The sequence below is a fragment of the Ambystoma mexicanum genome, chromosome 14 (assembly GCF_040938575.1).
Source record: "Ambystoma mexicanum isolate Mex_15411 chromosome 14, UKY_AmexF1_1, whole genome shotgun sequence".
NCBI classification, from domain to species: domain Eukaryota; kingdom Metazoa; phylum Chordata; class Amphibia; order Caudata; family Ambystomatidae; genus Ambystoma; species Ambystoma mexicanum.
The window spans coordinates 666,562,745-666,585,736 of NC_090940.1; the positions used below are offsets into that span (position 1 = coordinate 666,562,745).

Here is a 22,992-nt window from a genome sequence, read left to right on the forward strand (position 1 = left end):
CATCCTTTCTCTCCTTCCTAACTGGTCAAAACTGAACAGGTTAGGCATCTTTCATACTTTCTGTCCTTTCTAACTGGTCAAAACTCACAGGTTAGGCATCTTACATCCTTTCTCTCCTTCCTAACTGGTCAAAACTCAACAGGTTAGGCATCTTTCATAGTTTCTCTCCTTTCTAACTGGTCAAAACTCAACAGGTTAGGCATCTTTCATCCATTCTCTCCTTCCTAACTGGTCACAACTCAACAGGTTAGGTATCTTTCATCCTTTCTCTCCTTCCTAACTGGTCAAAACTGAACAGGTTAGGCATCTTTCATACTTTCTGTCCTTTCTAACTGGTCAAAACTCACAGGTTAGGCATCTTACATCCTTTCTCTCCTTCCTAACTGGTCAAAACTCAACAGGTTAGGCATCTTTCATAGTTTCTCTCCTTTCTAACTGGTCAAAACTCAACAGGTTAGGCATCTTTCATCCATTCTCTCCTTCCTAACTGGTCACAACTCAACAGGTTAGGTATCTTTCATCCTTTCTCTCCTTCCTAACTGGTCAAAACTGAACAGGTTAGGCATCTTTCATACTTTCTGTCCTTTCTAACTGGTCAAAACTCACAGGTTAGGCATCTTACATCCTTTCTCTCCTTTCTAACTGGTCAAAACTCACAGGTTAGGCATCTTACATCCTTTCTCTCCTTCCTAACTGGTCAAAACTCAACAGGTTAGGCATCTTTCATCCTTTCTCTCCTTCCTAACTGGTCAAAACTGAACAGGTTAGGCATCTTTCATACTTTCTCTCCTTTCTAACTGGTCAAAACTCACAGGTTAGGTATCTTACATCCTTTCTCTCCTTCCTAACTGGTCAAAACTCAACAGGTTAGGCATCTTTCATACTTTCTCTCCTTTCTAACTGGTCAAAACTCAACAGGTTAGGCATCTTTCGTCCTTTCTCTCCTTCCTAACTGGTCACAACTCAACAGGTTAGGCATCTTTCATACTTTCTCTCCTTTCTAACTGGTCAAAACTCAACAGTTTAGGCATCTTTCATCCTTTCTCTCTTTCCTAACTCGTCACAATACAACAGGTTAATCATCTTTCAGCCTTTCTCTCCTTCCTAACTGGTCGCAACTCAAAAGGTTAGGCATCTTCCCTCCTTTCTCTCCTTCCTAACTGGTCAAAACTCAACAGGTTAGGCATCTTTCCTCATTTCTCTCCTTCCTAACTGGCCAATACTCAACAGGTTAGACATCTTTCATCCTTTCTCTCCTTCCTAATGGTCAAAACTCAACAGGTTAGTAGGCATCTTTCCTCCTTTCTCTCTTTCCTAACTGGTCACAATTCAACAGGTCCGGCATCTTCCCTCCTTTTTCTCCTTCCTAACCGGTCGAAACTCAACAGGTTAGGCATCTTCCCTCCTTTCTCTCCTTCCTAATCGGTCAAAACTCAACAGGTTAGACATCTTTCACCCATTCTCTCCTTCCTAATGGTCAAAACTCAACAGGTCCGGCATCTTCCCTCCTTTTTCTCCTTCCTAACCGGTCGAAACTCAACAGGGTAGGCATCTTCCCTCCTTTCTCTCCTTCCTAACCGGTCAAAACTCAACAGGTTAGACATCTTTCCTCCCTTCTCTCCTTCCTAACTGGTCGAAACTCAACAGGTTAGTAGGCATCTTTCCTCCTTTCTCTCCTTCCTAACTGGTCAAAACTCAACCGGTTAGTCATCTTCCATCCTTTCTCTCCTTCCTAACTGGTCAAAATTGAACAGGTTAGGTATCTTTCATACTTTCTCTCCTTTCTAACTGGTCAAAACTCAACAGGTTAGGCATCTTTCATCCTTTCTCTCCTTCCTAACTGGTCACAACTCAACAGGTTAGGCATCTTTCATCCTTTCTCGCCTTCCTAGCTGGTTGGGAACTCAACAGGTTAGGCATCTTTCATACTTTCTCTCCTTTCTAACTGGTCAAAACTCAACAGGTTAGGCATCTTTCCTCATTTCTCTCCTTCCTAACTGGCCAAAACTCAACAGGTTAGACATCTTTCATCCTTTCTCTCCTTCCTAATGGTCAAAACTCAACATGTTAGGCATCTTTCATCCTTTCTCTCCTTCCTAACTGGTCACAACTCAACAGGTTAGGCATTTTTCATCCTTTCTCGCCTTCCTAGCTGGTTGGGAACTCAACAGGTTAGGCATCTTTCATCCTTTCTCTCCTTCCTAACTGGTCACAACTCAACAGGTTAGGCATCTTTCATCCTTTCTCGCCTTCCTAGCTGGTTGGGAACTCAACAGGTTAGGCATCTTTCATACTTTCTCTCCTTTCTAACTGGTCAAAACTCAACAGGTTAGGCATCTTTCATCCTCTCCTTCCTAACTCGTCACTACTCAACAGGTTAGGCATCTTTCATCCTTTCCTTCCTAACTCGTCACAACTCAACAGGTTAGGCATCTTTCATCCTTTCTCGCCTTCCTAGCTGGTCAAAACTCAACCGGTTAGTCATCTTCCATCCTTTCTCTCCTTCCTAACTGGTCAAAATTGAACAGGTTAGGTATCTTTCATACTTTCTCTCCTTTCTAACTGGTCAAAACTCAACAGGTTAGGCATCTTTCATCCTTTCTCTCCTTCCTAACTGGTCACAACTCAACAGGTTAGGCATCTTTCATCCTTTCTCGCCTTCCTAGCTGGTTGGGAACTCAACAGGTTAGGCATCTTTCATACTTTCTCTCCTTTCTAACTGGTCAAAACTCAACAGGTTAGGCATCTTTCCTCATTTCTCTCCTTCCTAACTGGCCAAAACTCAACAGGTTAGACATCTTTCATCCTTTCTCTCCTTCCTAATGGTCAAAACTCAACATGTTAGGCATCTTTCATCCTTTCTCTCCTTCCTAACTGGTCACAACTCAACAGGTTAGGCATTTTTCATCCTTTCTCGCCTTCCTAGCTGGTTGGGAACTCAACAGGTTAGGCATCTTTCATCCTTTCTCTCCTTCCTAACTGGTCACAACTCAACAGGTTAGGCATCTTTCATCCTTTCTCGCCTTCCTAGCTGGTTGGGAACTCAACAGGTTAGGCATCTTTCATACTTTCTCTCCTTTCTAACTGGTCAAAACTCAACAGGTTAGGCATCTTTCCTCATTTCTCTCCTTCCTAACTGGCCAAAACTCAACAGGTTAGACATCTTTCATCCTTTCTCTCCTTCCTAATGGTCAAAACTCAACATGTTAGGCATCTTTCATCCTTTCTCTCCTTCCTAACTGGTCACAACTCAACAGGTTAGGCATTTTTCATCCTTTCTCGCCTTCCTAGCTGGTTGGGAACTCAACAGGTTAGGCATCTTTCATCCTTTCTCTCCTTCCTAACTGGTCACAACTCAACAGGTTAGGCATCTTTCATCCTTTCTCGCCTTCCTAGCTGGTTGGGAACTCAACAGGTTAGGCATCTTTCATACTTTCTCTCCTTTCTAACTGGTCAAAACTCAACAGGTTAGGCATCTTTCATACTTTCTCTCCTTCCTAACTGGTCACAACTCAACAGGTTAGGCATCTTTCATCCTTTCTCGCCTTCCTTACTGGTCATAACTCAACAGGTTAGGCATCTTTCATACTTTCTCTCCTTTCTAACTGGTCAAAACTCAACAGGTTAGGCATCTTTCATCCTCTCCTTCCTAACTCGTCACAACTCAACAGGTTAGGCATCTTTCATCCTTTCTCGCCTTCCTAGCTGGTTGGGAACTCTGATGCATTTTTACAAAGAGAAAGCATCACATTAAATCTGAAAATTCCTTATGTCCATTCAGTTTTAGTGATATGGGACCAAAGTAGAGTTTGAAATTCATGAGGTTACTCAGCCTTTCTGATCGGTTTGTTTTCTGATTTCTATCTGGGTCGATCAAGATTCCTGCTCGAGCAATGGAATCATTAAATTCCTCATGGAATCATTAAATTCCTCATGGAATCATTAAATTCCTCCTGGAATCATTAAATTCCTCCTGGAAACTACTGCAATCACAGTTTGTGTCTTTCTCCACAAACGAGGGTCTTCCAAACAGATTCTCTATTCATGGATGGAAAATTCATTGCTAAAGGTAACAAGTATTTTGTTCTTTCAGTATTCCATTTAGGGCAGGTCAACAAGAGATGTCTCATCGACTCAGTTTCTCCAGTCTGGTTACAAAATCGACAAACTCCTGAGGTTGAGCTTCCTCGGATGCAGTTCACTTCGTTTGTTTTGAATAAATTCAGCCTCATTCGAAGGAAGGTGTCTCGAAAGGATCTGTCAGGAAATCTCTTTAAGTATCCTCTACGATGCTTCAGTTTTATGTCGATAGATGGCAGGTCTTTTGCTAGGCTACTTTCGGAGGCCTCTTGAGATGTCCGGATCCAATCCAGTTCTAGTCGTTTTTTTTTCCCCTCAATGGATTTACTACTAGTTCTTCCTCAGAACTGCCAATTTCTGTCAAGGTTGCCTTTCTGTTTGTCACCCAGATATTCAGTACATCATTCTTGCTGGTTTGAATTTCATCATAGATGATCTTGAAGATTGGTGCACTGAAAGGCGGAATTATTTTCCGATAGAGACTCAAGGCATTCCATTCCACGATTGAGGTAAGGGACGATAAGCCAAGCTCGTTTCTGATCCTTGTAGTACTTGCAGCATTTGGAGGTTTTAATATTTTTCTCCAAAATGAACCTTCTAGAGTGGGCCATAGTTTGGTAGGCATGTGAATCGTGTCTTCTGCACCATAAGTTAATATGGGGATGACCTTGTTTCTATGGAAGTTCACTATGGCAACCATAGAAAATCGGCCAAACTTGTTGTCTATCAAGTGTCCTTGAGCTGCTAGTATCTTAACTTTAGATTTCAGTAGCTCTTGGGCTTCTACTGAGCTGTTGTTAAACTGGACACCCAGGTATTTAATGGAATCCACTTCTTCTATTTTTTTCCCATGCACAAACCAATTCGGGCGATTCAACTTTGTTTTTAGCTCTCTGTAGACAGATGATCTTAGTTTTGTCTTCGTTCAGTTCTAGAGCATTTTGATGCAGTTAATGTTGTAAACTGTCCAGTTGCCTTTGGAGGCCAATTGGAGTCTGATCAATCATGATCAGATCATCTGGTAGAGTAGTCTGGTGATCTTCGAATTCCGATTGTTGGTGGGAAGATTCGCAGTAAAGGATCATGATCCTTGATGTCAGCAATGAAGAAGTTGTAGATGGCAGGGGTCAAGGGACAGCCCTGTTTAACCCCCCTTGAGGTGGGGATTGGGTGGCTCTGTAGACCTTCTCTGTTTAGGCGGACGGTTACTGAGGTGTTCGAGTGTAGTTGAATCAATGGTTCTAGGATTCCAGCTGGACAATCCCGATCTCTCAACTTTTCCCACAGTCGGTTGTGGTCTACTATGTCAAATGCCTGGACGAGATCAACAAAGGCAATGTAGATTCTTGTCCCCGACTGGTGGCTTTGGGCCTTAAGGATGGTCAGCATTACGATGTTTGCCAAAGTGCCGATGTTCTTGATGAACCCTGTTTGGAACGGATTGTACCAACCATGTAGAGTTGTCCATTTATTGAATTTTGCGAGAAGAAAAGTTCCAAAGATTTTCCCTACGACATCTAATAACGCAATGGGTCGGTAATTCTTAGGGTTGTCCCTTTGACCCCGTTTATAGATAGGCACGATATTTCTGTCTTCCATGATCGTGGGAGTTGTTGAGTTTTGCAAATCGTGTCCAAAACTCTTTTAATGAAGTAAGCCCATTCCTGAGGGTGTTCTTTTAGCATTGCGTTAGTTAACCCATCAGGTCCAGGGGCCCTCGAGGGGTTTCGTTTTTTGATTTTGAACTCAATGTCTTCTTGGGACTGTTTTAGGTCCCAGGTCACTTCGGATGCCAGTGAAATGTTTGGCGTGGTGTTATCCTGGCCACCAAACAGAGTCAAGAAAAGTTGTTTCCATGCTTCTTCCGAATCTGGATTTTGTTGCGTGTCAGCTGGAATGTCTGCACTCTGTTTAATGAGTTGTCTCTTGAGTTCTTGTTGGCTAAAGCCTTTAGCATCTGTTCTGCATCATTTCTACAGCCCACTATCCAATTTTTATAGGTTTGTTTGGCTGCTCTCGCTTGTTCTCTCAAACGTGAGGAGTTTGTTTTTGACGCGATTCTTGTGATCTGTCGGAGTGCCCTTCTTTTCTCCACAAGAACTGCATCATAACTGTGTTTTGGTGGTTTTTGACCCGATCTTGAGCCTGGTTTTTTAATCATGAATTTTTCCAAGAGGGGGTAGAAATCAACTTGCAAAACAGTATCCTTTCCGTGGTTAGTTTTCATTGCCTTGATGTAATTATTCAGTAGAGAATTAATTTCCTGTGGTTTTAGTCTGAGTCGGTTCCCTCTGTTGTTTGATTCGACCAATGATTTCATTTTTTGAGGCCGAGTTTGAATGATTTCATGTGCAAGGATTTTTCCCCCTAGATCACTCGAGATGAAAACGTGGTCTAGATTAGCTGATTGATCTCCTCTTTGCCAAGTCGGCATCGATGGTCTTGTTCTTGGACAGATCAGTTCTGTAGATACAATGTCTCTTGGTGACATTGCTGATAACCATAACGTACCTCTTGTTTCTAGACGATCTTTCTTGATAGTCCGGTTAATAGTCCGGCTAAGCGGATCACAAGTCGCGTTCAAATAACCACAAATTATGTATTGTGGTACATCAAATTTTACTTGGGCCGCATCGATTATTGAAGTCGCTTTCTTGATGAAGTCAGCGTTGGAGATTTGGTCAGGAGTCCAGTAACAGTTGATAATTATCAGGATGTTGGTGTTTGATTCCTGGGTGGACGGTATAGTCTGTGACCAACTTGTTAACAGAATAAGAAAAAGGAGTTCTGCAACTAGCACCTTTAGGATAGAGATTACTGAACCAGCTTTTACTGCAGTTAATAAACCTGAAACTGGACACCCCTTATCTCCTTTAATCGCTGGGGTCGCTCTGGTGTCATAACCGTCCAGTAAGGGTTTGTGGATCAGCAGTGTTTCTTGCAAACACAAGATGTCGAACGAAGCTAGGTTCACATCGCTGGGTACAGTCAGATGGTTAAATCCACGTGTGTTCCATGATCCTAGCTTTAGTGTTGTCTTCTTTTTGTGTGTCTCCATTTTTGGTTTCTGATTTGTGTTTTGGGTACTCCTGAATTGCTATTCGACCCTGTGGTTTGATTTTTCTCTGTAAGGCTCGCTCCTTAATTGTTTCCCTGGTCCTTCGATATCTGTTGGAGGATTCTCCCTGGTAATGGTCGTGGTTCTTTCTGTTGGGTTATCCGGGTGAAAGGAGACCTCAAGTCTTAGTCGCGGTATGTGAGGTACTCGATTACGGTCTTGATCTTGTATTAAATTTTTGTTTGTTTCCACCATTTGTGTGTTTGAGTCTAAAGACTTAGGCTGGCTCAATTCTCTCTCTAGATGCTGATTTAAAGATGTTAATGTTTTCGTAGAGGTTGACTCCTTTCTTCTTGGTTGTGGTTGTGACCTTGTTAAGTTGTCAGGGCTTGGTGATCGAGGAACCCTTTTTGAGCGATCTGAAGTTAGATGTTCTACACCATTCATTAGTCTTAAGTCGAAGCCAAGTTTTCGTAGGTTATCCCTGGCTTCCAAGAGGGTGGATGTTACTACTGCTGATTTGATATGGAGATACACTGAGTCGGTCACATGTTTCTCACCATATTCTACTATTTTAATGTCCTCTGAGGTTATCAACCTCAAGTTCGGCACACAATGGAATAGTTGGATGACTGCTCTTCGGTTTAAGATCAGCAGGTCCCTTTTTCCCAGAATTCTTATTAGTTTTACAGATCTTGTGTCACGTGATGGCTTATAATTATCATGTCCATTTCTAGTTTCATTACTTTTCTGGGTTTCTTTTTGTCGCTGTGACCCTTCTGTTCTAATCAGTTCACCATTCTCTCTGCGAGCATGTTGCCTATTTACAGTCTTTGTTCTGTAGACCTTCTCTTCTGCCCTTCTCGTTCTATGTCGTTTTTTGTTTGATGTCAGTCTTTCGGTGCTTTTTAGTCTTGTGGCTTTTTCCACTTCTATGTGTATCTGGGAAGCGATTCGTACGTTTTTAATTGTTTTTTTTCCGAATATCGTGGTGATGTTGTTTGTTTCTTTTCTCCGAAAGAGTTGAGAATGGAGGAGAAGGTAAGGATGATGGTTGGCTGAAAGTTTCATCAGAGGTTGGAGCGACAGCAGTTATGATGTTATTTATTTCGGCTGAGTCCGATTGGTACAGATCGTCTTGTCTGTTTCTTTTGCATCTTTGGGTTCTTGCGACTCCAATCCTGAATACTCAACGGAGTAAACCGATAAGTCCATCAGATCCACATTGGACTCTGAATCTTCATCCACTACCAATACAACTGTACTCAAGTTTACGTCATCGACCATTTGGGAGGTAGAATGATGTTCTTGACAGGTTTCTACATGAGCATGCGAAGTGGCTACTACAACTGGAAGCTGTTGATTGAATTTGGCATTTGACGTTGGTTCTTCAATAGTCGAGATTTGTGCTAGAGCCCTTGGTGTCAGGATTCTTGCGGTTATTTTAAGATTTTCCTGAACAAAGTATTCTTTAATACTTTTTTCAAAGGATGTTGCCTCCGAGAGTCCTCCTTGAGATTTTTTTTTAATTGTATTTAACGGGGGTAGCTCCACCTTTTTGTTTTTTCCCTTTCTTTGGGCTCCTTTAAGGGAACCTGATTGGGGATGATATGCTGGTAAGGGGATCTTTTCAGTGCTGGCTGACTTGCCTCCAAGATTTGTAGGTTCCATGAACTAGAGGTTCTCGTTTTGGGGACCTTTGTCTTTAGGATCAGTACACCAAGTTTGAGTGCTTACAGCCTTCTTGTATTGCTGATTATTGACATTTGCCTGGGCTGGTCTCGTTAAGCGCCCCTCCAAAAATGTCAATTTGTTGTTCATTGCTGCAACCAATCAAGTGTGGTCCTTTAGGGTTTCATGAATTACTTCATATAACTTTGAGAATGGGGCGAGAGCTATCGTGACTGTTGACATTATAGATAGTAGGTCCGCTTTTCTTGTGCTCTCGTTTGAAGTTTGATCCTCGAGTTTGCTTGACAGACGCTTTCTTGGTGTTTTCATTCCTCGATCTATAAGATCGTAAGTTTCTTGGATGTTGATGTTGCCAGTGTAGTCTGTGGAAAATTGTCTAGTTGAAGCCAATCGATCATTCGGTTGGTCGCTTGGTTGAATAATCAAGGGATCTCGAGGTAAAATCAAACTTTGTTCTTGTGGCTTCTACAAAGGGAGGCTTTCCAGTGCTTTTCTTTTTGGTCTGTTGTCTGCGTTTGTCGACCCTCTTATGATTTCTGCAGCTTCTGCAAGCAATGTGTTTATCCCATGGTCTGCGCCGCCTGGAACAGTCCCCCTCTGTCCACGTAAGTTTGAAGCCAAGTTTTGCTGAAATATAGTTGATCTAATTTCATTTGGTGTCCTGTGCTGAGGTCGGAGGTCAACACCGGGGGTACTCTGACGGTTTAGACCTCTCTGCTCAGTCAAATGGGGGGTTAAAGATGGACAATCTTTATTTGGAATCAGATAACTTGGAGAATAGGGTCTAACGCTAGGCGTTTGCGTAGATTCCAAAGAAGTTCTCAGGCCTGAAGATGGATTTAGACCGGGATCCAGGGTAGGTTTGGAGCCTGACTGTGTCAATTCCTCTGAGACAGATTGACTGGCAGGATAGGAGGATCCCTCCATTTCGTTTCTGGTGCTTTCAAGTAGTTCAGTGTCAGATATCTCATGGGCTATAGGAAATTCTTTTTCCAAGTTATTCCCATGGGCTAGCGTTATTTTTAGAAAAAGATTTGCTAGGCTTGTTGATAGTAGAGTTTTTTTTGGCACAATTTTTCTGAAAGTGCGTTGCTTCTCAGGCACTTTGCAAGGATGAGCTGCAGCAGGCTGTGCTTTTTTGAAGGTCTCAATAGACTCTGACGGTGTTTGTGGTTTTTCTTGTTCCATAAATGGTCTCAAAGATGGAATGGCGTTTCCAAATACTTTTGTCTTTCTTTTTGCTCTTTTCTTTGTATTTTGCATTGTAAGGATTGAAGACGATATCCTTTTTGCTGTGTTCGAGCTCTGTTTTGGTTGAGCTTGAGTGGGTTTTTTTGTCCTTTTTTTGTGGATGCGGGGGTGTAGTACTCCTGCTCAACACAAGGGGGAGGTGTTGGAATCAGTACCTCACCCTCCGCACCCTCGATCGAAAGCAAGGGCGGGCCAGTTCCCACCGGCTCCCTCACTTCTACAGTCGACTCCTCTGACTCTGTGGCCTTGACACCGCCCCCAGCACTCAGGGACCCACACAGAGGCTGTACTCTCCCCAATGGGCCAGCAGGGCCGTGGCAACAACCGAAGCCCCTAACTCCTTGCACGCATCCTCCATCACTCGGCTCAGCAGCTCCTCTTCTCCCGCACCCCCCACAGGCAGCCCCTCCTGGACATCTGCCTGCTCCCGGTACACCTCTGCCACCACCAGAAGTGCCGTACCGCCCCGTGCAGCCCCCGGCCTGGCCGGGAGAGAAGTCACACCAGGAACGCTGATCGCCCCCGGGCCACCTGGTCGCAGACCGTGGGATGAAAAGATGAAGGAGGTGGCGTGTGGCCCGCATCAGGTAATGTCTCCTGGCTGGGGTAGTTAGGTAGGGGGAATGGCGGCATGATGTTTTTGGAGGCAGTAAGTTGAGGGATCGCAACCAAATCATCTCCCCGGCAGATTGAAGGGAGACATGAATGATTTGGATTGCTCATAATTGTTGTCCGTAGGACTTTGGTTTTAATCACTGGGCTGATTAAGTCAGGATAAGGGCAAGACTCTGGCGTGATTGGCAAGTTTGTCTTTGAGGGTGTTAACAGGCAGGTTCTAGCTCCTAGTTCTGGAAACATATCCATATGTGTAGTGTATATGGTAGAGTGAGATGAAATTTCACTTGATGGGGTTAGTTGAAGGCTCATTTTGTCGTCATGCTTACCTTCAACCCCCCGGGTACTGGGACTGGTATTCTCTTCTCTTTGAGGAAGCGGTGTAGGGGCTTCTGTAGGGGATGTTGTCCTCGAGTCCCTCTGGAGCTGCTCCCCCTCGCGGCGCTTCCAGCTCCTTAGTAAACGTCCTTCATCTGGGGCCATAGGAGCTGTAGGAGCTGTAGGGACCACAGAGAGGTGGAAGCGGGCGAGTCTGCAGGACTGCAGGACTGCAAGACTGCAACTCTATGCAACTCCGTGGCCACCCCGCGATGGACTGGGGTTTTTATCAGCCCCTCCTCCAAGGAAAGCAAAAACAGACTGAGCGGGTAACAGGTTCTTCCAAACAGGCAAAAGGAGCTGCAAGACTGCAACTCTCTGCAACTCCGCCACTTAATTAATTGATTTGCTTTTGTTAAAAAAGGAGTCGTTTTTTCTGCCTCTTAATTTGTTTTTGCAGATTTGTCAGGGACAAAGATTGACGCGAATTGTCGATGATTTGCAAATCTCCATGACAGCAAAGTGGAAATCATAGCCTCAGAATTCCCTTTGGGCAATTTATATGCGTCAGCCCTACTCTTCCCCTCTAGCTTTTCAACCAGCATGTTAGGAAGCAGACAGCTTGTAAGGAATCAGACAGCTCGTAAGGAAGCAGACAGTTCGTAAGGAAGCAGACAGCTCGTAAGGAAGCAGACAGCTCGTAAGGAATCAGACAGCTCGTAAGGAAGCAGACAGCTCGTAAGGAAGCAGACAGTTCTTAAGGAAGCAGACAGCTTGTAAGGAAGCAGACAGTTTGTAAGGAAGCAGACAGCTTGTAAGGAAGCAGACAGCTTGTAAGGAAGCAGACAGTTCATTAGGAAGTAAACACTTTGTAAGGAAGCAGACAGCTTGTAAGGGAGCAGACAGTTCGTAAGGAAGCAGACAGCTTGTAAGGAAGCAGACAGTTCGTAAGGAAGCAGACAGCTTGTTAGGAAGCAGACAGCTTGCCAGGAAACAGACAGCTCATAAGGAAGCAGAGAGCTCATTAGGAAGCAGACAGCTCGTTAGGAAGTAGTTCGTAAGGAAGCAGACAGCTCGTTAGGAAGTAGACAGTTCGTAAGGAAGCAGACAGTTCGTAAGGAAGCAGACAGCTCGTAAGGAAGCAGACAGTTCGTACGGAAGCAGACAGCTTGTAAGGAAGCAGACAGTTCGTAAGGAAGCAGACAGCTTGTTAGGAAGCAGACAGCTTGCCAGGAAACAGACAGCTCATAAGGAAGCAGAGAGCTCATTAGGAAGCAGACAGCTCGTTAGGAAGTAGTTCGTAAGGAAGCAGACAGCTCGTTAGGAAGTAGACAGTTCGTAAGGAAGCAGAGAGTTCGTAAGGAAGCAGACAGCTCGTAAGGAAGCAGACAGTTCGTACGGAAGCAGACAGCTTGTAAGGAAGCAGACAGTTCGTAAGGAAGCAGACAGCTTGTTAGGAAGCAGACAGCTTGCCAGGAAACAGACAGCTCATAAGGAAGCAGAGAGCTCATTAGGAAGCAGACAGCTCGTTAGGAAGTAGTTCGTAAGGAAGCAGACAGCTCGTTAGGAAGTAGACAGTTCGTAAGGAAGCAGACAGCTCGTCTGTGTTGTACTTCCCGATCTGAGCCAATTTTTTAAATGTTTCATTTTTACTATTCTTTTTTTCTGTATGTTTTGCTCGCTTTTTGCATTAGGTTACTGCGTCCAGTACAATGTAAAGTTTCCCTTACACGTTTAATTCTCCCCTCAAGCTTCAAACAGAAACATGCCTTTTCAACCAGGCTCAAGGTATTACCCAGAAGCCACAGGCATTTCTTGCTCCCTCACTTGTGCTGAGACTACAATGTAAGGTCAAATATTCACCTGGTTTCTTACTGCAAACTGTGCAGGGGTCGAGGAATCTTCCTTTCTACATTCTCGGAGCAAACACACACGAGAGGGACTGTGCACAAGAGGTGGAACCTATGTGCCTTAGACCGATTCCTCCTCCTCATGACCTCCACCACACACCAGAGCCAAGAGGGCGAAGGACCAATGCCATTTAAAGTATCAGGTCACAGTCGCTTTGACAGTACTTGTCACAGACACTGCACTATTCCTGTTACACGAAGTATGTGTACATAACAACATACTATCATCCCAGACCACCTGTGCTTTTTGGTATCACCATCAGTGCCAAGGCCTTCTCTGGGCTGTACCTGCACTGTATCCGCATGCCAGAATGCCAGCGAGGCCAGTTCCAAGGGTGATCCTTGCTTCTGTACCTTGCTGATCTGTAGTCATCTACATATTAGACGTAGACACACCTGAGCAATCCACATCTATACACCTCCTGGCATGTCTTGTTGAAGAAACAAAACCCAGGCCATCTTCAGGTTCATCGCCACTTGCGAGAAAGGCCAAGGAAGGAGCGAGAGAAAGAGAGAAACATATTCTGGTGGCATTGGATGATTATCCCTACAAAATGTTTGGATGGTTTTGGAATCCGCTGGATCAACGTCCCTACGTCAGCAAGAGGAGCAAGGTACTTGTGTTTTCCTTCACCAGGTCCCAAGGTTCAGGGAACCGCTGAGGCTTAAATGTCCGTGCAGCAAATTAATTAGTGAATTGATTGGAACGTTTTTATTCTCTGATTTCTGTTTTATTTGAATGCCATTGAATACATTATATTAGTCTATCATCTATGCTCATATGTGGTATTCATCTACACAAAGTCAGGCCTATAAAGCAAGTAAAGGCAAGGACTTTTTCAATGGATTTCATTCTCCCACAGATTCCTCATCTTGATAGAGAGCTATAGAGCGTATGCTGTTCGGATATCTTTTCGAAAGGAGGCATAGAGCTGCTCGATACCGTCAACGACACCTTCCTCGTATAAAGCCGTGCCATTGCTCGATTGGACATGACATCGGGCATTTTATAAAAGGATGCACTATGCCCCCATACCTCAGGTCCTTTTTTCTGCATGCTCAGCACGCTATTCAGAAGATGCTAATTTTTCATCTCATCGAATAATTGCATGAGTATGTCAGGGCCTTAAACATTTTAACGTTGCAAGGACTGCAACTCCAAAAGTCCCTCACAGACCCGCACAGTATATGTGTGTGGTGTCTTGGAGTAGGCAATACACAGAGTAATGTGCTTCCTGCCTTTCAATGAACCTGAAAGCACTGAGACAACACTCAACGAAACTGGCGCTCGGCAGACAGCCATCCAAATCTCTGCCGTTATCGCTCCCACGCTCATCAGAGCATGCAACCTAAGATTCAATCCTCGAAAAACATTGTATGGGGTGTCGCCATAAAGAAATCAAAGAAATGCTCCCACTCTTGGAGTGAATCGCACCACTCTTCATCAGCTTTGCACAAGAAAAATCACAGATGCCATTTTGACTTGTAGAACAATAACCCTAAATCGTACCCTGCGAAGAGTACATCTAGGAAGGAGTCGGAGGATTTTAAAACAGAAATGCTGAACGTTTTTGAGAAGGGCTCGGCTGGAATGGCATCCGTCTCAACGCCATTGGCTGATCCACCTCCATCTGGGCCCTGGTCTGACCTGCGCAAAGGAAGCCAGGAAGGATCAAACGCCCTCGAGAAAGACCCCACAGGAAAAAACTCCCCTTGCACCAAAGCCGTTGGTGGCCCTCTCGGCGACAGGCTCATGGAGCAGGCCCGCAAGATAGACGTTTTGTATTGGACACCTCTTCCATGTTCTTCTATTCAATGCAGTAGATATTCGACGAGGAGGAGGGTGATCTGATCCCATTCGGGTTGCTTCGAAGGGGGTGGCAGCCTTGTATCCGAGGCTTGATTTTATGGTGGACTAGGCGGGTTACTCCAACTGGCAAATGGCCTCCATGATGCCAGTGGACTGGGCACATTCCCTGATGTGGAATTTCCACAACTCAACCCATACGCACACCTGAATTCACAATACTGGAATGCGGTTGAAAAAGTCGTTGTTGCCTTGGGGACTGGCGCACCGTCTAAGCCAGTGTCGGACTACGATTTGACTGACATTCTCGACCGTGGGCCACAAACCGATCGAGCGTTGCCGCTCAATGCAGGTATAGCCGATCCGGTCATCGACTTGTGACAGTGGCAGTGCTTGACACTGGCAGTCGACAGGGAACTCACACAAAAATCTCGAGGGCGTTTGATCCTTGCTGGCTTCCTTTGCGCAGGTCAGACCAGGGCCCAGTTGGAGGTGGATCAGCCAATGGCGTTGAGACGGATGCCATTCCAGCCGAGCCCTTCTCAAAAACGTTCAGCATCTCTGTTTTAAAATCCTCCGACTCCTTCCTAGATGTACCCTTCGCAGGGTACGACTTAGGGTTATTGTTCTACAAGTCAAAATGGCATCTGTGATTTTTCTTGAGCAAAGCTGATGAAGAGTGGTGCGATTCACTCCAAGAGTGGGAGCATTTCTTTGATTTCTTTATGGCGACACCCCATACAATGTTTTTCGAGGATTGAATCTTAGGTTGCATGCTCTGATGAGCGTGGCAGCGATAACGGCGGGGATTTGGATGGCTGTCTGCCGAGCGCCAGTTTCGTTGAGTGTTGTCTCAGTGCTTTCAGGTTCATTGAAAGGCAGGAAGCACATTACTCTGTGTATTGCCTACTCCAAGACACCACACACATATAGTGTGCGGGTCTGTGAGGGACTTTTGGAGTTGCAGTCCTTGCAACGTTTGAATGGTTAAGGCCCTGACATACTCATATAATCCAGCGAGGGACGACCTGACATTTTTGACGTCCCACCTGAACCAAGAGGGGTTAGTGGTGTAGACTGCGACAGTCACGTCCAGTTCCTCGACATCGAACCTTACAACTGACTGCAAGTCAAAGAAGGTCGACGCCTTGGCAAAAAAGGTCTTTCCTTGAGGGATTACGGTTCTTTTTTTTAATAACACATTTTAATGGTTTTCAACATTTAGCAAGACTGAGCACATTTCAAGAAAGAGCAGGAAGACCAACAAATGCAGTGAGCAAACAGAATTAGCAACATGACAACATTTTTACCCACCCAGAGCTCAGCACATTTAACAAGGCTCTTGCCATTTATTCCATATTTTCTGGGATCTGGAACTTTACCAGTCAACCACATGCGTTATGTACTCTCTTTTCAAGTGACATGTAAATATCAACATCCAAAACCATTTATTGTATCAATGATTTTCTGGCTTCCCCCACATTATAGCTATATTGCATTTTATAAGAATCATAGTGGTGGACAGGAACCATTTTTGAAAGCGATTGCAGGAGCTTTCTCCCGATATCGCCAGCAGCATCAGCTTAAATTCAGCAGGTTTAGCTTCCGCCATGATCGCTGTTAGTCTCCCGAGAGTCTTTTCCCAAAAGTGGCATATCCACAGACATTCCCATAATATATGAAAAAGGTCCCATCCGAGCTGTCACTCCTCGGACATCACGGATGAGCTGCCCGTCCACATTGAAAGAGAAGCATGTGTGGGCAATTTGTCCTATGTGGTATTTTACGTTGGATTAGTCGGAATCGAGAGGAGATTGCCACCTCTCGAGGGAACATCATTGCATCCCAATCTTCCCAATCTTCCCAATCAATGGCACCCACATCTATCTCCCACCTAGCCTGAGATCAGATAGATCTCGGGTTGGGAAAGATGTTGTACTTTGATACTTTGTGGAGGTGACCGTCCTGGTTATTTGCACCGGAACGCATTAGCCTCAAGGGGCGAGCAGGGTGGGATCTCCCTAAGGTCTTTGAATTGTGCGTGTAGGGCATGAGTGATTTGAATATAATGGTACCGCCCTGTGTATAATGGCAACCCATATATTTGCTGGAGGTCATTGAAGGAAATAAGACTCCCCTCTCTCACCACAACTGTCGGAGCAAGGATATTATACCCTATACACACCAATCTTGTTGATTTCGGGTAGCAGTGTGTTGTGCCACAATTGTTGTGCTAGTGTCGGTTTCTTGCTCCATCCAATACAATGGGTCACATCTTTCCATATCTTGACTGTGTGTCAAGTTATGCAAGGAAGAACAAGGTGGCCTGTCCCCCGTAGACAACCTGCATCCTTTCATCCATGCTTTCTTAGCATTAATGTGAGGAAAATGGTGATCGCCATCTAGCCAATCATTAACCATCCCCAATTGGCTTGCCCAATAGTAGTGTCGAATATTCAGCAGCATGATGCCTCCATCCCACACCGATCGTTGTAGTGTAGCCACGGCGATTCTAGGTTGTGTTCCCCCCACAGGATCTCTCCAATGGCAGAGTCTACTTTAGCGAATTCCAGTCTGGGGACAATGTGAGAATATATGTATATTGAGGTAACATGAGCAGCTTTCCCCATACGTTTGATCAGGAGTGACTTCCAATGTTTCACATCTTGCATAAATCGAACCGTAATGATATATGATATGATAGGTTATTTGTAAAGCGCTTAATACCCAGAGGTTTCTAAGCACGGACCGTGGAATCGAACCTGTGTTGCTCCGTGTCGTCTTGCTTCCAAGGCGAGCGCTTTGCCCCTGAGATATCCTCCCGAGACTGGGGTGGAGATTGCGAACAAGATAGTTTGAGTGAACCACACCAATTTATATGCCCAAGTATTTAAAACTGTCTCATGATATGTGGAGGGGCAGTCGGGAGGGAGTGCTAAATCTCCCCCATCGATCGGGAGAAACACAGATTTAAGTCCCATATTCCTGCAGCGGTCTGGTTACAATCAAGCATGAGAGTGGTGGATTTCCCAGAAAGATTAAAAGGTCATCCGAGTATAGAGACACTGGCCCTCATTACAACCCCGGCGCTAAACCATGGCGCTATTAGCACCATGGTTGGTGCCGGTGTTGTAACGAGTCCGCCATGGTGGAATGGGGAAATACCACCCCCTTCCAAGGTTGGCGGGGCGGTATTTCCCCATTTCACCATGGCCCTTCCCCATTCCCATTTTCGCCCCATAGGGCTGAATGGGACTGGGGAAGGCGCTAAGTACGGTACCGCAAATTGCGGTACCGTAATTAGCACAGAGGTCCCTTTGCGGCACCCTACTTTAACGTCTGGTAAAACCAGCCGTTAAGGTCGGGTCCCGCAAAGGGACCTCGTAATCAGGCGTTAAGGGTTTAACGGCGCCGACACCTTTTACGGCGCCGTTAAAACCTTAACGCCAGGGTCGTAATGACCCCCACTTTATCTCTTACGCCCCGCTGGCCAGTGGAATCTCCCCCGGTCGGTTCCACTCGCCGTTGTGTCGCCAGTGGTTCGATGGCCACCGTGAATAGAAGGGGGAGAGCGGGCATCCCTGTCTGGTTCCTCGCTCCAGGAGGACAGATCTAGATACACTCGTATTCAGCCCAACCTCTGCAATAGGTGCCGTATAAAGCAACTGAGTCCAGCAGAGGTCTTTTCCCAAACCCATCTGCTGACATTATTTCCCATAGGCATGATATGATATGATAGTTTATTTATATAGCGCCTATACACAATGTGTTTCAAAGCGCTTCAAGGCAAGGGAGGGAACAAGGGAAAATACAATGACATTCTTACAGGCCATGAATAGTAAGGATGTGAAATTAACAATCGTACTCGGCCTGACGAGATTTCAGATAGTGCAAGAGCTAAGACATAGATAAGGAAGGGAGGGGGAGAGTGGGAAGGAAATGGAAACAGACAGGCGACTACCATTCTAGGCCTGACGACATTTCTAGTAGAGACGGAGAAAACAAAAGGTGAGGGAGAGGGGTGCAGAAAGGGAGGGGAGGAACAAAACAAGCGACTATCATACTAGGCCTGACAACATTTCAGATAGTGCTGGAGGGGGGGGGGAGGAAAAAAAACAGTAAGGGGAGGGTGGAGGAAACAGACGAGGTTGCTATCAAATTAGGTCCAGGGACAATTCTGATAGAGTAAGTGCATAGAAGAAAGTAAGGGGAGGAGATAGGAAAAGAGAGAAGGGAAAGGAGGAGAGAACAGAGAGTAAGCTGTCAAAAAGACTGGAGAAGCAACAGTGAAGAGCGAATAAAATTGCAGAAGTCAGTAGTAAACTAGTAACACATAATGTTGCAAGCAGTATACAAGATGAAGATGGGAACAGCATGATTCAGGGCCACCATGAGTACAAGATGCAAAGGAAGTCCAGCATGAGAGTTGAGAAAGGGTGACACACCGTGAATGAATGAAGTCCATAAAAGTCAAATCCAGCATTCGCCACAAGACAATGATGGTGAAACCAGAATGTATCAGGACAGACTCCTGCAGAAGTAGGCTGGAGGGGTGGGGAGGGGGAGCAGGGTAGAAGAATCAAGCAAAACAGGCCACACCTGTGTGCGAGAAGGGGGGGCACAAGGGAACATCACAGGGGGACCAGAAGGGGTGAGGATGGACTGTGGGGACAGAGGGGGTAACACATGTTGGTGCATGCTTACCTGCTGTCTGAGCAGGGGGTCGGGCCCTGGGTTCTCCTGGTCCGAACAGGTCCAAACAGGAATTGCCCTTTTCTTCGTCTGCCCTTCTCTGCAGACGCCCGGGCGGGAGACACCCTTGATCTAATAGTTAAGAGCAGGAAGGAAGAGGCAGGGCTAAGAAGGTGGGTGGTGCTTAGGCCAGGTGACCTAGATCCACGTGCACCTACTCCCCAACTGCAAAGGAAAAGAGGTTGGAGGGCTCCTTAAGTAGGAAAAAGAGCAGCAAGCAGGAAGGCACCAGGTGGGCGGGTTTATGCCAGGGACCTAGATCCACTTGCACCTGCTCCCCAACTGCAAAGGAAAAGAGGCTGGAGGGCTCCTTAAGTAGGAAAAAGAGCAGCAAGCATGAAGGCACCAGGAGGGCGGGGCTTGCTAAGTGGCGAAAAAGAGCGGCAAGCAGGAAGGCACCAGGTGGACGGGGCTTGCTAAGTAGTGAAAAAGAGCGGCAAGCAGGAAGGCACCAGGTGGGCGGGGCTTGCTAAGTGGTGAAAATGAGAGGCAAGCAGGAAGGCACCAGGTGGGCGGGGCTTGCTAAGTGGTGAAAAAGAGCAGCAAGCAGGAAGGCACCAGGTGGGCGGGTCTTGCTAAGTGGTGAAAAAGAGCGGCAGGCAGGAAGGCACCAGTTGTGTAGGGCTTGCTAAGTGGTGAAAAAGAGCGGCAAGCAGGAAGGCACCAGGCAGGCGGGGCTTGCTAAGTGGTGAAAAAGAGCAGCAGGCAGGAAGGCACCAGGTGGGCGGGTTTAGGCCAGGGACCTAGATCCACTTGCACCTGCTCCCCATCTGCAAAGGAATAGAGGCTGGAGGGCTCCTTAAGTAGGAAAAAGAGCGGCAAGCAGGAAGGCACCAGGTGGACGGGGCTTGCTAAGTGGTGAAAAAGAGCGGCAAGCAGGAAGGCACCAAGTGGGCAGGGCTTGCTAAGTGGTGAAAAAGAGCGGCAAGCAGGAAGGCACCAGGTGGACGGGGCTTGCTAAGTGGTGAAAAAGAGCGGCAAGCAGGAAGGCACCAGGTGGACGGGGCTTGCTAAGTGGTGAAAAAGAGCGGCAAGCAGGAAGGCACCAAGTGGGCAGGGCTTGCTAAGTGGTGAAAAAGAGCGGCAAGCAGGAAGGCACCAAGTGGGCAGGGCTTGCTAAGTGGTGAAAAAGAGCGGCAAGCAGGAAGGCACCAAGTGGGCAGGGCTTGCTAAGTGGTGAAAAAGAGCGGCAAGCAGGAAGGCACCAGGTGGACGGGGCTTGCTAAGTGGTGAAAAAGAGCGGCAAGCAGGAAGGCACCAGGTGGACGGGGCTTGCTAAGTGGTGAAAAAGAGCGGCAAGCAGGAAGGCACCAGGTCGGCGGGGCTTGCTAAGTGGTGAAAAAAATCCCCATAAAACTGAATCGAACGATTTCTCAAAGTCAACCAAGAGTAGCACAAGGGGCTCTGGGAGGACAGAGACCTGGTCAATCACTGGGTGCAGACTAATATTCATGCAAGTAGACAAGTGCAGCAAAAAAAACAGATTGGTCGTGGTGTACCAATGAGGTAATAACTTTTAGCAAGCGGTGGGTGAGTACCTTGGCCAGTATTGTAGGTCTGTAAGAGGAGCATACATTGGGAGATTTGCCTTTTTTTGTGGATGACCACAATGCTAGCCCACTGCAGATCTGTGGCTAGAGTAACATCCTCTCTATTTTGCAAGAATAAGTCCAGCAGGTGCAGAACGACCATGTTACCCAGTTACTTCCACAATTCCTCTGGGAGCCCATTTGGGCCTGCGGTCTTCCCTGAGTGAAGTAGAGAGATTGCTTCTGCTATCTCATCCATGATGTCGACCTCCAGCTTAACTGTTCATTGGAGATTTGAGGAACTATGAGGTTGTGTATGGGATTTGAAATTATGGGGACTTCATGACCCTGCGGGGCCCCGCAGAGGGCTTCACAATATTCTGTGATCTCTCCTCCATTCCCATCTAGAAATTCTCTAACATGTCTAATCCTTTCGTCCTTCCTTTCCAACCATGCAAGCATCTTCCCTGCCTTATCACTGCTTCATGAATTCTCTTTCGCTTGTCCCAATGTGCCTCCTCTGCGTTGTCTAGTTTGATGTTACAAAGCACCGCCCTGGCAGTCAGGAGCAACCTTTGGGTACCCCCTTCTCCCCCAAAAAATCCAAAAATAAAAAAACCATGAGCACATTCGATGAAATGTGCATGTTTAAAAGCCTGGGGATGAAAAGGCAGGCGATGAAATTTTATGGAACCCCTACGTTTATTGGGCATTATAGCATTCTGTATTTTCCTGGTGCCGCAGGTGAGACTCCGCATGAGATCCCTTCAGTGGCTTCTCAGGAGCCAGTGGTCGCAATACTACAGCCAGATGTTGGATGTGCTCAAGGTTTCAAGGTTGTGGTGAATTACCTGAGTTGGTGGAGCGACAGGCCAAACATGTTGGCGGGAAAAGCATTCTGGGTTCCATGGCTGGAAGAGCAGGTGGTCACCGACGCTGAAGGCTGTGGAACCGATTGTGGTTCCTTCCAGATCAGTGACCATTGGTCTCAAGAGGAGAAACATTGCCCCATCAGTCTGCTGGTCCTGCAAGCAGTCCGACTGGCGCTGATGACTTTTGGGCCTACTTTGCAGAGGAAACATATCCAGGTGTTAACAGACAACACAGTGACCATGCCCTACCTCAAAAAGCAGGGTGGCATGACATCACTACTCCTGGGCAGGGAGGCCATGCAACTATGTTTCTGGATGCTAGAGAACAACATCTCGGCCTCTGCAGTTCATCTGGCAAGAGTGGAGAATGGGTTGGCAGGTGCTCTAAGCAGGCAGAGCTCGGGCATAGCAACAGTGGATCTGTTTGTGACGGTGGACAACACAAAGTGCAAGCAGTTCTGTTTTAGGGAATTTCCCCCCAGTGTGAGAGTAGCGAGACACCTTTCTAGTGGAGTGGGTCTTCGACCTCCATTATGTGTTCCTGCCGATACCTGTCATCCCTTGGGTTCTCAGGAGGTTGCAGGGATTCAGGACTCATCCGATCCTGATCACCTCAGACCGGGCGAGGAGGATGTGGTACCCGGATCACCTCGAACTGAACGTATGCCCACCTCTCCGGCTTCCTTGGAGGCCGAACCTCTTGTCTGAGTCAGGAGGCAATGTGCTTCACCCAAACCCAGATCCTCACAACCTGCATACATGGCTCTTGAGAGGCTGAGGTACGATGACCGGCACCTCAATGAAGCGGCATCACTAAAAGTGATGTTGGCTGCAGGCAGATCTTCCACTAGGCCCATTCAAAGGTGCATATGGAGAAGGTTTGTGACCTGGTGCAAGGCAAAAGGAGTGGTCCCCACGTCATGCCCCACTTCATGTGCCATGGAGTTTATGTTGGCCCTAGCCAAATCGGGTCTCCAAGTGGGCATGGTGAAGGGGTATCTGACAGCTCGGTCCATTTTGAAGAGGACGCCGGATCAGGGCTCCTTCTTTCCCGTTGCTATGGTGGCACCGTTTTTGAAGGGTCCTCTTAATTGCTTCCCTCCTTCGC

The 22,992-nt window shown here is 46.4% G+C and overlaps 1 protein-coding gene across 1 annotated transcript in view; it reads left to right on the top strand.

Moving 5' to 3' along the window:
- ESR2 (estrogen receptor 2) overlaps positions 1–22,992 on the top strand; it is a 607,028-nt gene that overhangs the window by 582,519 nt on the left and 1,517 nt on the right. The window lies entirely within an intron of this gene.